The sequence below is a fragment of the Rhinolophus sinicus genome, unplaced genomic scaffold (genome assembly GCF_036562045.2).
Source record: "Rhinolophus sinicus isolate RSC01 unplaced genomic scaffold, ASM3656204v1 Contig283, whole genome shotgun sequence".
NCBI classification, from domain to species: domain Eukaryota; kingdom Metazoa; phylum Chordata; class Mammalia; order Chiroptera; family Rhinolophidae; genus Rhinolophus; species Rhinolophus sinicus.
This window is the reverse complement of record NW_027424082.1, coordinates 1-7469: the sequence shown is the minus strand read 5'-3', so window position 1 is coordinate 7469 and position 7469 is coordinate 1. Positions and strand designations below refer to the sequence as shown.

Here is a 7469-nt window from a genome sequence, read left to right as displayed (position 1 = left end):
GTGGGTTGCTAAGTGGTTGTGTGTTTCCAGGGCTGCAACTCTTTTCGCTCACCTAAGTAATTTCCTTGCTTTATAAACCCTTAAACTCTTGTTTCTTTACCAAATGAATGAGGCAATAAATTAACAGTTGCAAAGCTGTGGCAAGAGGCATAGTTAGACAAGCCGAGGAGTCCGCTAGGTAACATGTCCAAGCGTGACAGGATTGTGACGAAGCACCTGGTCTGTGTCTAACCTAACCTGTCCGTTGGCCCCTGGGAGATGGCCCCTTCCCTAACAAAACCAAATGACCCGCCATCCCTCTCACCTATTGCTGACAGTGAAAGACCCCAGCCTGTCCCATACCAGGCCTTCTGACCCCAGCCTGGAGGTCTAGCCCTCCTGCCCTTGGGGGACTGTGGTGGGGTTGCCCCATTAGATCTATTCTGCGTTACCCAGGAGACAGAAGCCAGCACCGTGCTCAGCACAGAGAAAAGCTTGTAAGGCTCCCTGGCATCATAGCGGCCACTGCAGGGAGGTACATTTCAGGTCACAAAGACACTTCCAAGAATGCAAGAGTGCAGCGAACTGGGGTTTTCATGCTGACTTTGCCTTCCCACCCTTTGGGGACCAGCCTACAATGGTCCCGGTGCAAATGTATGGAGGAGGCAGTTCAGGTTCCCACCGCCAAGGGGCGCCCGCGAGGGAACAGTTGCTGCCTGGCACAAACCACACGGGTCTGGAGGGGCGCCTCTGTATTCCGGGAGGTACCACTGGGGAGGGCGTTTCGGAAAACTCCATTGTGTGTGTGACAACAGTGAGGGTGTGTGTATACAGCGGCCGGGCCCACTAGAACTCGGAGGTCTCAATTCTCCCGACCCGCTGGAAACCGAGTGGACTCGGGGTGTGAGGTTCTGACCCTCACTGTCAATTCCCGAAATGCACCCGTCCCTTGCAACGTGGTCGCACCCAGCTGGAAGACGCCGGCTGGAGAGATAGCGGGGGGTGGGGGGGAGGATAAAGGAACTGCTCCCAGGTCCGTGCTGTGCCGTGATTGGTCACGGCGAGATTGACGGAATAAACCCTCCCAGAAGCCCTCGGTGGGCGCAGGATGGCTCCGGCTGGACCTGTCATCTTGGCCTCCCTGTCTGGCAGCCCCGGTCCCATTGGCCATCTGTGTGGGATGTCGCCTGACTGCAAGCTGGAGCTGAGGGTGAGGCGTGTGTGTGCCCGCGTGTTCGCGCGCGCGCGCGCGTGTGTCTTCAGAGCGTAGAAGTTTCTCCGAGTTGGACTCCTCACCGCCTGAGTGTCCGGACGGGGCTGACAATGCCGCCCCTGGCAGTGGCGAGTTCCGCGCAGTCGCTGGCGTGGAGTCAGTGTCCGACGCTGCATTCGCGGGTGACGGCGCTGTCTTCACGTGAGCTCCTTAGCGTAGGTTAGCCCTGTTTCAGTCACCAGCCTAGTCCGGCGCGATTGACACGGCGTCGGAGGGAGTCTCAGACGCACGCAATTAAGGTCCTGGGAGAGGTGTGTGGGCTCTTCGGTGTCCCTGCGTGGGGAGTGAAGCAGTGTCAGGCTTTTGGGGATGTGTATCGCGAGGTGCCACATCACAGGTGCTGTTCGGGTACATGGGATCCCTCTGAGCCTTTTGAGGGATTGTGGGAATGGGAGGTTTTCTGTGAGTGGATTCTGTGGCCACGGACTAAAGGTCTCTGCGGCTCGTGGGCCTGTACACATGTACCTGGGTGTGCACTTTCTGTGGTTCTCGGCGTTTGTGTCCTGGGTGGAGATCTCCGTGTGTGTGTGACCGCACCCCAGGGAATGAGGGCTCCGAGCACTTTGTGATTCTGGGTCCGGAGCTGTGATGGCTCTGATCTGAGTGGGTTCGGGGGAGGCTTTCTGTTAAGCTAGGAAGTAGGTGAGCTGTTTGGGGTCTGTGTCCAGGGTGTAGGCTCTCTGATTTGTATGCGGACTTTATCTTAAGGTTATGGGGTGTTTCGGAGTTAACTGAACTTCTGTCTTTCTGCTTTCGGAGCCGTTGGATTCAGTGGCCCTGCCTGGGTGCTTTGGGAGCCTATCTGCAGGGTGTGAGGTATCAGCAGTTTTAATTTGTTTCCTGGGACGAGGACCTTGGTCTGTCGGGGTGGGGGCTGTCACAGTGTGTATGGTCTGTGCTGTGTTTGGGAGTCTGTGACACAAGTGGTGACCTCTCTGTGCTGAGACGTTTGGAATCTGTTTTAGGTTTTGTTCAGTGAGCTGTGTTTGGTGTCTCTGGGTATGTGAGCTGTTTGGGGTTTGTGTGTCTGGTGAGATCTCTTGCCTTCTTGGGTGTGAGGTCTCTCTGTAAGACCTGAGGGATTTGGAAGCTGTCAGTTGTGATTCCAAAGCCTGGAGCTCCACGTCTTGGTTGTGTGTCCTTGGGCAAGTCACTTGTGTCCTGGAGACTTGATGGGCATCATAATCAATAAAATGGGGCCAATTCCCATATTGGAAGGCAGTGTACATCTTAGCAATGTGTGTAATGAGCCTGACTCCCAGTCAGTCTTCCACAAGAAATTTCTGAGTACCTGCTACAGTGTGTACCTGAGCAGCGTTCTAGGAGATGGGGTACAACACAGAACAACATTGGTAGAATGTGTGATTTCATAGAGTTGCTCAGTACCTGTATAACATATCTGAGCGTGGCAACTGCTATGGAGACAGAAAATAACGGGTCACGGGCAAGGCTATGAGGGGAGATGGTGTTAACGCATTGAGGGTGGTCAGAGAAGGTCTCCCTGAAAAGGTGATGAGTGAGCAGAGCCCTGGAGGCAGTGAGGGAGCAGGCCGTACATTACCTGAGGGAACAGCATGCCAGGCAGAAGGAACAGCACGTGCAACAGTGCTGAGGCGGAAATCCACTTGGTGTGTTCCTGGGAGTCAGGGGATCCTGGGGTGCTTGGAAAGCCCTCATCACTGGGTTTGGCTCACAGCGCTCGTGAAAGGTGTCCGGTGTTGCGCTCTGTGTCTGTCTTCCCACTTGTGAGGCAGGTGAGGTCAACCTCTTTTTCTAGACGACAGACCTTAGGCTGCGAGTAGTGGCTGAGGCTGTTCTCCCCCTCACATTTGAACAAAGTAAAAGAGGGGTGAAATCTTTGACTCCTTCGTGGGAAACAGGGTTTGAGTGTCAAGAGCTGCAGGGCGGACACCATCCACAGTGAATGTCGGCCATCCAGCTGGTATAAATGACAATCCAGGCATCTTGACCACGATAATATTTCTCCTCTTGATGGAAGGCAGGACCGTAGGAATGAAACAGGAACTCGGTAAGAGGAGAGAGGGAGGAAGGGGAGGCTGCAGAACAGTGAGCTTAATCACTCGGGCTTCATAGTATTCCCTGGATTTGGCTCGATTCACCTTAATTAAGTGATTTTATTAGGTATGTTCACCGTTTCCTCTGCCTTGACCCTTCTTTCACTTCCCTTCTCTTTTGTGCCAGAGCAGTTCCGTCCTAAAGCTGTCACATGAGGTGCTGCAGAGCAAGGCGAGCGTATGCTTCTTGGGGAGTCAGAGTGCAGGCAGACTGAGGAGGGCATCCACACCCAAGGACATGGTGCAGTGGGTGACAGAGCCCCAGGTGAGTAGGAATTGATTTCATTTTCCCTCCCACTTGAGGAGATAGAAACTCAAATTTTAAACATATGTTGCCCACCAAAATCTTACCTTTTTGAATCCTAAGGACTTTTGTCCATCCTGCCTAGAGAAGAGAACACAAACCAAAGTCATCAAGTCCCTGTGCTTTTCTCTCCCCTCCCAGTGTCCAGTGTGGTGAAAGGAGCCAAGGACAACAGTGATCTCACTGTCCCACTGGTGGGTGTATTATTTCCAATATCTGTAAGTGACATACACTGAGCAAATGGTCTCAGGACAAGATGAAACAGTTTTGCTGTGAAAATCAACAGGTAATGAACCAGTAGCAGCAGAATCACACGAGCAAAGAGGGTCCATGTTCACCCCTTTGTTGGGGAAGCTGCACGCACAAGGGACAGGAGCCAAGAGGAGTGATGAGTGCAGGAGCAGTCCCTGAGCAGGGCGAAGGCATGGGACCCTGAGCACAGGTGAGAGCTGGCTGCAGTCAGGAGCAGGTACGCTCAGGGTCAGCAGGGGATGCCAGGGGAGAAGCACCTCGCCTGGGTTTGCGAAGCTCAGGAACCTCCCCCCCATAGCTTCTGTGCTCTCCATGAATTATTAGGAGAGGTCACTGGAATGGAAGCCGGGTACCAGTGAGTAAGGGAGAGGTGTAGGAAGGTGACAGGGAAAGTGAGAAGCAGTGCTCTCCTGGTCATGGATTCAAGATGAACAGTTCAGGAAGGTGTGGGGTTTTGTCATCAAAGCTGAGGTGCTGTCATGTGGGTCTCAGCTCCCACTCCCCACATAAGAAAGCAGGAGATGGTGAGGCCCCAAAGGAACACCCACGGAGCCACGGAGCCATAGATAGCGGAGTCATACCACTATATTCTCGATGGAGCTGGGTTGCGGACACAGGAAGCGGGAGCCACATCATGTGCAACCTGCCTTCCGCTTATCTGCCAACCAACCCCCCTTGGCAGCTGCAATCCGTCGTGCTAACTGCAATCCACGCTCACTAGCTCAGCCACCATCTTCTTGCCCCCATTTTCTGCTAGAGTAGCCAAGGCAGTTATATTAGTGGCCAATGGCTCACAGGTGACAGCTGATGGCCAACTAGCCACAGCTGATGGCCATCCAATCACAGTTGATGGCCCTTTACTACCCGAGTGAGCACCTTTCCACGTGGGGCCAAGAGCCTGGAAACTGCACTCCTGGCTCTGTCCCCACCCCAGTGCAGGTCCTTGAGCACCGGGATGGTCGGTTGCCCAGGAGAAAATCCCTAAGGAGATTTTCCAGGGTTGATCCAGTCAAGCTCTTGGGCCGTGAGACCCTGTGGAGGGTTCCCTGGCCTGAGGGCTGAGAGGAGGCAAGTGAGTGTGTCAGCAGTTGTAGGTGTTCACAGGCAGGTGGAGGTAGGGGGAGGGGTGATGGGGGGCAAGGCCTGGGGGGATAGGAGGAAGAGCTGGGGATTGGCCATGTCCCTCACTTGTAAGGGAGGGGCGGGTGGAGCAACTGGGTTACAAGTGACCCAGTCCCTCAACTGAAAGTCTGTCACAGGGACTGGAAGGAAAGTTCCGCCAGATGTGGGCTCCAGACTGACACCAACCTAAGGGGTCCGTGCGCAGGCCCAGAAACCGTCAATTGTACCACAGCTCCAGCCCTATTGGTGCAGGAGTCCTGGGTACAAGCACTTCACACGCTGTTGCTATGGTTTCGAGGGCGGGACTAACGAAGAGGCCAGCTGGTTTTGGTTGTCAGAGGTCTCTTGGGCTGAGGTTTGCTTTATCTGGCCTTTATTGGCAAGTCGCGTCCCACACCTTCTTTGCTGGTTTTTCGGAGAAGTCCAGAAAAGGAGGGAGTTTGTGTCAGGTATGTGCACAGTCAGTTTCTCTGGACATTAGATGGCAGTGTGGGACCGTATAAAATTCTCCCTCCCCCGCCCTTCCTATTTGAAAAAAACTGCTCTGAGTTTCCTCCACAATAAATGGCTGCTTCTCTCTAGTCTCCCTGTGCCAGGCCCAACATTGGGCAAAAGGCTCCCTTCAGCAGCATCGCTACTGGAAACCAAGTGTCCTGGCTCCATAGTCCTGTCTTTCTGCTGATCGGAATGTCTTGTCACCAGCTTTCCTCCGTTTGTTTTCGGTTTTTATCCATGTATTCTCCAGGTACCCTAGTCACTTCAAGCTCCCTGTAGAATATTTGGAGGACTCACAAATTATAACAAAGCAAACTAAACCGGAGTCCCATCACCCCAGGATGACCATTATTAGCTTGGGAAGATTTTCTTTATTGGTTTTCTCTCCTATAAAGGTGCACAGTAAACACTATGAGATTCATATTGCATTGTGACTTCACCAGATTTTATTAAACTCAGAGCATGAGTTAGCTGTTCTAAACATCATTTGAAAAAGCTTGAAACTTTTTAATTCAGTTCTCTTCCTGAAAGTATAAGTCGTCAAAAAGAGTAAAAATATTTTATTTCATAACCTGACATAGACAGCAGAAATAACCCAATTCCTTTCTCAAAGAGCAATAGCACATTGTAGCCTTCCTCAGTTCTGCAGCTACATTTTTGCCTGTCTTTTGCTCTGCTTACCTTTGTATTTTCAATGTATGAAATCCATTTGTTTTGTCTGTCCTCTAGCATGATCCAGGCCATGATCAGGGACAGGAGAACAAGAACACACTGCTCCTTCACCCCACTTCTGGACTCAATTCCTGGACCTTGTACATCTCTCTTCCTGCCTCTGAAAAGAATCAGCTGACAATGAAAGGAGTTCATCCTGCAAGAGGAGACACCGTAAAATAATTAAAACAGGCCCCACTTTTCCTTGGTTCAATCCTTGTCTCCTTGAAATTGTTTTTCACGATTCTTCCCTCCTGCACCTCCTTTGGCACCTCCTCTAACCCGGAAAACAGAACAAACAAAAGACGTACAAAAACAGCTGTCAAACAACTTTTCTGAAGGCTGCTGGAATGAGATTTGCACCAAGGGTCAGAGAAGCAGCAGAACCAATTCCCAGCCTCTCCAACCACACATTAGCAGCTGTTACAGAAACTGCAACCTGGGAAAAGCAGAGGCATGGACCTCTCTTCTGCTTTCCCTGCACTGGGACCTCTGCTCTCCTTCCCCTCTACATGGGCTTCTCATGCCCTTTGCGTACCCATGTTCCTTCCTGCTACTTTCCCTGTACAGTCTCCAGTTCTGCTTCAGCTCAGAGGTGTCCCTGGTCTGAAGGTGACACACATCAGCTGGATGAAGCCTTTAACCTCCATTTGAATCACTTGAACTGGAGTCTTTTCTCCCCAGGTGCTACCACTGATTTGACCCCAATTTCCCAGAAGTAAAAGCACAGAGTTCTACAGGGTCACTCGCATGAAGGACAGTCACCACTGGTCAATAGGAAGCATTTTCTGAAGGCAACTCCCAGTGTTCCCAATAGTGAGACTGCAGGGAAAAGTGTGCCCGAGTCATCACAGGGCTCAGGTTCTACAGACACGCCTGGCAGGGATCTAATGGCAGCATTTTTCTCATGATAATGGGCATATTTGTACTAACCTGCCAGGTAAGGTTTCTCTCATGGATGAGACGGCAGTACATACAGAGGGCTTAGTGCACTGCCTGACACACAGTATATACGCAAAACGCCTTCCCACATGACTTTGTAACAGGTAGGAGCACAAGCTCTGGAATCATAACTTCAGGGGGAGTAAAGCCTTTCCCTACATCCTCAAATTGCACACAGTGTGTGTCTGTGTCAGAATAACGCAACAAAGGATGCCATTAGTTAGCAAAGATAGCAATTATGATTTCTCATTTGGAAAAGATACTTCATGTAAAGCTCCCTAAACTGAAATAAAGGCTCTAATTTGTCTTGGTTTTG

General features: G+C 51.6%; 1 long non-coding RNA gene across 1 annotated transcript; it reads right to left on the bottom strand.

Moving 5' to 3' along the window:
* Positions 1–1401: 1401 nt before the first annotated feature.
* LOC141569943 (uncharacterized) lies at positions 1402–6319 on the bottom strand. Its single transcript, XR_012493672.1, has 3 exons — positions 6182–6319; positions 2814–3240; positions 1402–1525 (listed from the first exon to the last, which is right to left on the bottom strand). It is a non-coding gene; the product is annotated as an uncharacterized LOC141569943 (long non-coding RNA).
* Positions 6320–7469: the final 1150 nt, after the last annotated feature.